This window comes from Lolium rigidum, chromosome 2 (genome assembly GCF_022539505.1).
Source record: "Lolium rigidum isolate FL_2022 chromosome 2, APGP_CSIRO_Lrig_0.1, whole genome shotgun sequence".
NCBI lineage: Eukaryota > Viridiplantae > Streptophyta > Magnoliopsida > Poales > Poaceae > Lolium > Lolium rigidum.
In genome coordinates this window covers 38,872,712-38,880,370 of record NC_061509.1, presented here as the reverse complement: position 1 = coordinate 38,880,370, position 7,659 = coordinate 38,872,712, and positions in this window count along the sequence as shown.

Sequence of the window (7,659 nt, the reverse complement as noted above, 5' to 3'; positions counted from 1 at the left end):
TTACAGGACACGGGGCTTGCCCCCCGAGTCCATTCAGCCACTGCTACCTCTTGATCTCCCGCGAGCCTTCATCTTCATCCGCCTCAACCAGGACCACCGCACGTTTGAATTTATCCCGGTATACATCCGGGTGGCGCTGTTCATATGCCGACAGCTTCGCACCATGTGCGCTAGTGAAGGGTAGTCCGCTTGGGAGGCCACGTCCTTGATCGGTGATGCGAGACCCACCACCGCCAACTCGACCGCTTCTTTTTCGGTCACATGAGCCGAATAGCATCGGTTCCTAACGGTCCTGAAGCGCTGGACATATTCCGACACCGTTTCTCCGCGCTTCGTCGTACTTGTGCTAGATCGGCAATGCCGGCCTCGGAAGCCTCTCGAGTGATACCGCATGTGGAACCGCTCTTCCAACTGCTTCCAAGTCCGGATTGAATCGCGGTGGCAGTGAAGTGTACCACCCGAAAGCCGATCCCGTGAGGGATCGTGCGAAGAACCTCGGACGCAGCTCATCCGACGCCGAGATCGTACCCGGCTGTGCCAAATATCGGCTCACATGCTCGATGGAGCTGGAACCATCCGATCCATTAAACTTGGAGAAATCGGGGAGCCGATATTTGGGTGGTAGCGGGATCAACTCGTACTCGTTGGGGTACGGCTTGGAATAGCCGATTGTCCTCCTTTTCGGGACCATGCCAAACCGGTCTCTCGAGATTGTACTGATTTGGTCCGCGGTGCCTGGCTGCGAGAGTCGAACTCCGAAGATTCGCCGGGTGGCATACTTAGCCAGCCATGCTTGCTTTTCCAAATCTGAGCCAACTGCAAGAGCTGAGCTCTGGAGGTTTGTCGGAGTGGCATACTTAGCTAGGCACGTCTGCTTCTCAAGATCTGTTCCCGAAGTTCCTCCCGCTGTTCCGGAAGTCCCTGCTGTTGCAGCCTGGTTCGTGAGTGCCCAGTTACTGCAGTCTGGCACATATGTGCACGTGTATCCGTGAGGGATCTCCTTAGGCGCCTCATGCAAGAATTGGTAGTCACTAGGGTCACCACCGATCTTGTAGACGACGTATGCCGGTGAATTCGGCACCTCTGGTGCTGCCAACGCGAATGGCAGCGGTGGACGGGACTGGAGTGGCATCTCTCCTTGGTGAGTCCCTAGAGCTGGTCCTGACGGAGAATACTGATGGCTCATGATTTCCTGGATCACCCGAAGAGCGACACGCTCCAAAGTGTTCACCAGGCTCTCAGAATGGCGGTGCAGCGAATGAGCCACCATGAAATTAATCTCCTGACGCAGAGACCTGGTGCGTTCTTCTGACGGGACGGACATGTCCACTCCATCGAGCGCGCCTTCAGGTGAGAACCCCTTCCACCTGATGCCGTGTGAGCGGGTTCTCTGGAAAGAGCCGATGAGGTCGGCTTCGAGGCTCGCTTTGACCTCGTCATGCTTCTTCTTGAGCTCCTCGGTCAGATCCTCGTACGTGACTAGAGTGCCTTCCGCCATCTCAGATGTAGATGGCGATGTGGTTGATGTCGAAGATTGTCCCACCGGGCATGCCAGAATGTGTTGCGGTCAGAAACCCACCGGCGAGCAGCGACGGGCAACACCGTAGAGCCGGGAGGCTCCCAGGACTGCGGCTGGCCCTGGTCCCTCCGAGCGACGGCCCGCAAAGACTCGGCACGCACGTCCGATGCTGATGCAAGGGCGTGCCACTTGACCTATACCTGGTCAGGAAGGTGTTGGATGTGCCTCGCTTAGTTTCCTGCATGGCATACACGTAAACATTAAATACGAGCCTCGATCGGCTCTCAGGTTGTCCTGTGAATCGGCTCAAGGAGCCGATCCACCCATGATGCGTACGAGGTGTACGATCAGATAGTGGTCCTGCTTGATCAAAATAAAGCTAAAACGACCTACTACAATTTAGGGTTTTCACCGCATAATCGGAACATCCTACTCGTGATTGAGCCTGGCGGCCACGCACGGTGATCGTAAACCGACCCTAGACAAGGCCTAAAAACCAACACGAAGTTGATCCTCGGAACATCCCGTCTAGGGCTAGCAAACTACACCCTACGCGCCACTCGGATCCTTCAACCCGTTTGTAAGGCCTAACCATGCGGATATTAAACTAATCCTTGAAGAACAAGGAGCAATCATAACGGATCGGATCTACTAAACAATGATCAAGCGGGGTGCCGCCCTTACACCTAAGATAGGTGTAAGGACGGCTAGACGTCTAAGGATTGCACGACGACAGCATATGATACGATGAACAATGCTAACCCTAACACATCTATGATAACTACGTTGCTCGCCATAAAAAAGGCTTCAGTACGAGCAACGCATGAACAACGAATAAACGTGTACTGCCTAGATCGCAAGATGCGATCTAGGCATCATGATGCTTACCCGGAAGAAACCCTCGAGACAAGGGAGTTGGCGATGCGCCTAGATTGGTTTGTGGTGAACGTGATTGTTGTTTATTTCATAAACCCTAGATACATATTTATAGTCCGTAGACTTTCTAACGTGGGAATAATCCCAACCGGGCACGAGCCCAAACTTTATCTAACCGACACGTATCCTATTATGTTACAGATACACGGGCAAACTAGCCCAAACTTTGTATACAAGGCCGATTCATGTATTCCTTCCATGTATATTCTTCAAGCCCATCTTCCATCGCGGCCCACCTCTGGTCTGGTCAAATTCTGGTGATAACAATTACTCATGTGCTAGAGCTTTTTATTTTGAAAACATGGAAACAATTTTGTCAACGGTAGTAATAATTCATATGTGTTATGCATAAAACCTCCTAGAAGTTGCAAGCCTCATGCATCGAATACCAATAGTGCTCGCACCTTGTCCTAGTTAGCTTGGATTTCCATGGATTATCATTTTATCACATATGTTTCAACCAAGTGTCACAAAGGGGTACCTCTATGTCACCTGTACAAAGGTCCAAGGAGATAGATCGCATTTGATTTCTCAATTTTGATAGATCTCAACTTGAGGACATCCATACCGAGACAACATAGAAAACAGATAATGGACTCCTCTTTAATGCTTAAGCATTTAACAACAAATAATATACTCATACGAGATTGAGGATTAATGTCCACACTGAAACTTCCACCATGATACATGGCTTTGGTTGGTGGCCCAATGTTCTTCTCTAACAATATGCATACTCAAACCATTTAATCATGATAAATCTCCCTTACTTCAGACAAGATGAACATGCATAGCAACTCACATGATATTCAACAAAGGTGTAACAGGTTGATGGCGTCCCCAGAAACATGGTTACCGCTCAACAAGCAACTTATAAGAAATAAGATGCATAAGCGTCATATTCATCACCACAATAGTTTTTAAGCTACTTTCCCATGAGCTATATATTGCAAAGACACGGAATGAAATTTTTAAAGGTAGCACGCAAGCAATTTACTTTGGAATGGCAGAGAAATACCACATAGTAGGTAGATATGGTGGACACAAATGGCATGAGTTTTGGCTCAAGGTTTTGGATGCACGAGAAGCATTCCCTCTCAGTACAAGGCTTTGGCTAGCAGGGTTGTTTGAAGCAAACACAAGTATGAACCGGTACAGCAAAACTTACATAAGAATATATTGCAAGCATTATAAGACTCTACACTATCTTCCTTGTTGTTCAAACACTTTTACCAGAAAATATCTAGACTTTAGAGAGACCAATCATGCAAACCAAATTTCAACAAGCTCTACGGTAGTTCTCCACTAATAGGTTTAAACTACATGATGCAAAAGCTTAAACATGATCTATTTGAGAGCTCAAAACAATTGCCAAGTATCAAATTATTCAAGACAATATACCAATTATCACATGAAGCATTTTCTGTTTTCAACCAATAAGCAATAAATGCAGCGGCTTCCAGCTTTTGCCATTGAACATTAAAAGTAAAAGCGAAGAACACAAGTGTTCATATGAAAAAGCGGAGCGTGTCTCTCTCCCACACATGGATTGCTACGATCCCAGTTTATTCAGACACAAACAAAAATAAAAACATACAGACGCTCCAAGTAAAGCACATAAGATGTGATGGAATAAAAATATAGTTTCACTAGAAGTGACCTGATAAGTTGTTGATGAAGAAGGGGATGCCTTGGGCATCCCCAAGCTTAGACTTTTCACTCTTCTTGATCGTATTATATTATCCTCCTCTCTTGACCCTTGAAAACTTCCTTCACACCAGACTCAAAACAATCTCATTAGAGGGTTAGCGCATAATCAAAAATTCACATGTTAAGAGGGGACACAATCATTCCCAACACTTCTGGACATTACCCAAAGCTATTGAAAGTTAATGGAACAAAGAAATCCATTTAACACAGTAAAAGAGGCAATGTGAAATAAAAGGCAGAATCTGTCAAAACAGAACAGTCCGTAAAGACAAATTTTTTGAGGCACTTAACATGCTCAGATGAAGAAGCTCAAATTGAATGAAAGTTGTGTACATATCTGAGGAACACGCATGAATTTTGGCAGAATTTTTAGAGTCTCCTACAAAGAGATCTACTCAAATTCGTGACAGCTAAAAATCTGTTTCTGCGCAGGAATCCAAATCTAATATCATATTTACTATCAAAGACTTTACTTGGCACAACAGTGCAATAAAATAAAGATAATGAGAGGTTGCTAGAGTAGTAACGACTTTCAAGACACAACAAAAAAGTAGCAAAATAAAAACATGGGTTATCTCCCAAGAAGTGCTTTCTTTATAGCTATTAAGATGGGCTCGGTAATTTTAATGATGCACTCGCAAGAAATAAGAGTTGAAGTGAGCATCAAAAGCAAATAAGAAACACTTTTAAGTCTAACCCACTTCCTATGAAAAGGAATCTTGTCAATAAACAAGTCATGTAAGCATAATGCAACAAGCATAGAAAGGCAACACAAGCGCAACTTCAAGATTCTCAACATAAAGAGGGGAAACTTAATATTATTAAGATGCATATAACCATGTTTCCCTCTCTCATAATAACTTTCAGTAGCATCATGAACAAACTCAACAATATAACTATCACATAAAACATTCTTATCATGAGCTACATGCATAAAATTATCACTCTCCACATAAGCATAGTCATTACTATTAATTGTAGTGGGAGAAAATTCAATAAAATAGCTATCATTATTATTCTCATCACCATAATCATCATATATAGGAGGCATATTGTAATCATAATTAATTTTCTCCTCCATAGTAGGTGGACTGAAAATATGATAGTCATCATTGTAATCATCATATATAGGAGGTAAAGTATCACCAAAGTAAATTTTCTCCTCCATGCTTGGGGGACTAAAAATATCATGCTCATCAAAACCAGCTTCCCCAAGCTTAGAACTTTCTATATCATTATGGAAAGAAACATGAATAGTGCTAATACTATGGCAATTATTAATATCATCATTTTCAGAATTAGTGTCCCAGAGATCTTCAATATCAAAGGTAGTGTTCTCTTCCAAATCATGATCACTAATATAGGTAAAGGGAATAGGAAGATCATTGTACTCAGATTCATTATCATAATAATCATTAGGAGCAACATACTTACGGTTACCTGTCGTTATCTCATACACGCGGGGATATGCCTTTACCTCTTTCTTTTTATTCCCCCTCTTCTTCTTCTTCTTCTTCTTCTTCTTCTTCTTCTTCTTCTTCTTCTTCTTCTTCTTCTTCTTCTTCTTCTTCTTCTTCTTCTTCTTCTTCTTCTTCTTCTTCTTCTTCTTCTTCTTCTTCGTTCCCTTCTTCTTCTTCTTCTTCTTCTTCTTTTCCTTCTCCTCGTTCTCTTCTTTAGGAGGGAGAGGCTTGAAGGGAGGCTTCTCCACATAACCTGATTTATTTCCAGAAACAATAGAAGAAACTTGGGAGGATTCCTCCTTTTCATTAATAAGTTCGAAACACACAGCGGTCCTATCATATTTTGGAAAAGTGTCATCTTCTAAAATATTTTGTATGTAAGTATTTGTGTGGCAATTATCAACGCAATAAAAAAGACACCCATGCAGGACAGTATTAATATCAAGAGCACTCATATCCACCAAAGAAGTTTTTCTCAATAACTCTTCACACCCCAAAAATAAAGTAAGTTCATCATGCTGATTAGGAGTGATTTCATCATCACAATACAAATTTGCAGCACTCATAAGGTTCGAATTATCATTGGAGGAGCATTGAAAATTAAAATGACCCACTCTATGGCAAAGTTCACAAATAAAAGGATAGAGGGCACAAACTTTTTCACAAAGATCATCTAGAGCCCTAGACCACTTTCTAGTTTTTTCATTCCTGTGATGGATACAATATTCTTCTTCAATTTTATTCTTTTCACAAGGTCTATGAACTCCACAAAAATTAACATGCTTATAGGAAACAGCATTTTCGAAGTTTGAGCATGTTTATTGCAATCATTAACAACAATTTCATTTTCCATGCACGTGTCTTTAAAAGGTTCATGATACATGTACCAATTTTCTTTAGGAACATTAATATGAGAAGCAAAGGCTCTATAGCAATCGACCATAATTTGAGGATCAAGACCATATTTAGCACTAAGCTCTTGAAAATCAGTAATTTGAGCAAAAGACTTAATGCAATCATACTCGTGATTTATACCTGATTCTTTACCTTTGTCGTTTTCCCAATCTTCAATATTGCTTTGAATTCTTTCAAGAAGATCCCATCTAGCTTCAACCTCCTTGCTTGTGAAAGATCCGTCCAAACAGGTATTTAGATAGTCCTTGTGGTGTCCTGAAAGCCTTGCATAAAAATTATTAACAATAACATTACGGGGGAGCTCATGAATGGGACATTTGAGCATTAGTGACTTCAATCTCCCCCATGCTTGGGAAATACTCTCACCATCACTAGGATAAAAGTTATAAATGTAATTCCTATCAACATGCACTTCATGAGGAGGATAAAATTTAGAATAAAAGAGAGGTACAATTTCCTCCCAACCAATAGATCGACCATTCTTCAGCATCTTATACCATTCTGCAGCTCTGCCCTTCAGAGATATAGAGAATAGCTTCCTCTTAACTTGGTCCTTTGAAATACCCGCATTCTCGAACAACTCGCATAATTCATGTATAAAGAGTAAATGATCACTAGGATGGACAGTCCCATCTCCAAAATAGCAATTGTTCATAGCAAGTTCAACAATTTTCATAGGTATCTTGAAGGGAATACTTTCAGTAGGTGGATTTAAAATATCAGAAGCATTATTAGAGTTATCGCATATGGGAGAAAAAGCATTATCATAGCAAATTTTCTCCCCTAAAGATGGGAAGCTAAAAAGATCATAAAAACTAGCTTCCCCAAGCTTAGACTTCTCCATAGCATTAGCAGTAATTGCGTTCATACTAATAACATTGCTACTATCATGCAAATAAGGTTCCATAGGTTTTTTAATTTTCGCATCAAACAATTCATGTCTTAACTTAGGAAATAGATTAAAAAGCTCACTGTTGTTTTCCATTATGCCTAACTAGTGAAAAATAAAAACAAGAAACAAAAAGATGCAATTGCAGGATCTAAAGGAAATAGCTTCGAGCACTCACACACCGGCAACAATGCTAGGAAATAGCTTAGTAGTCGGAGGATGTGAATACCTTT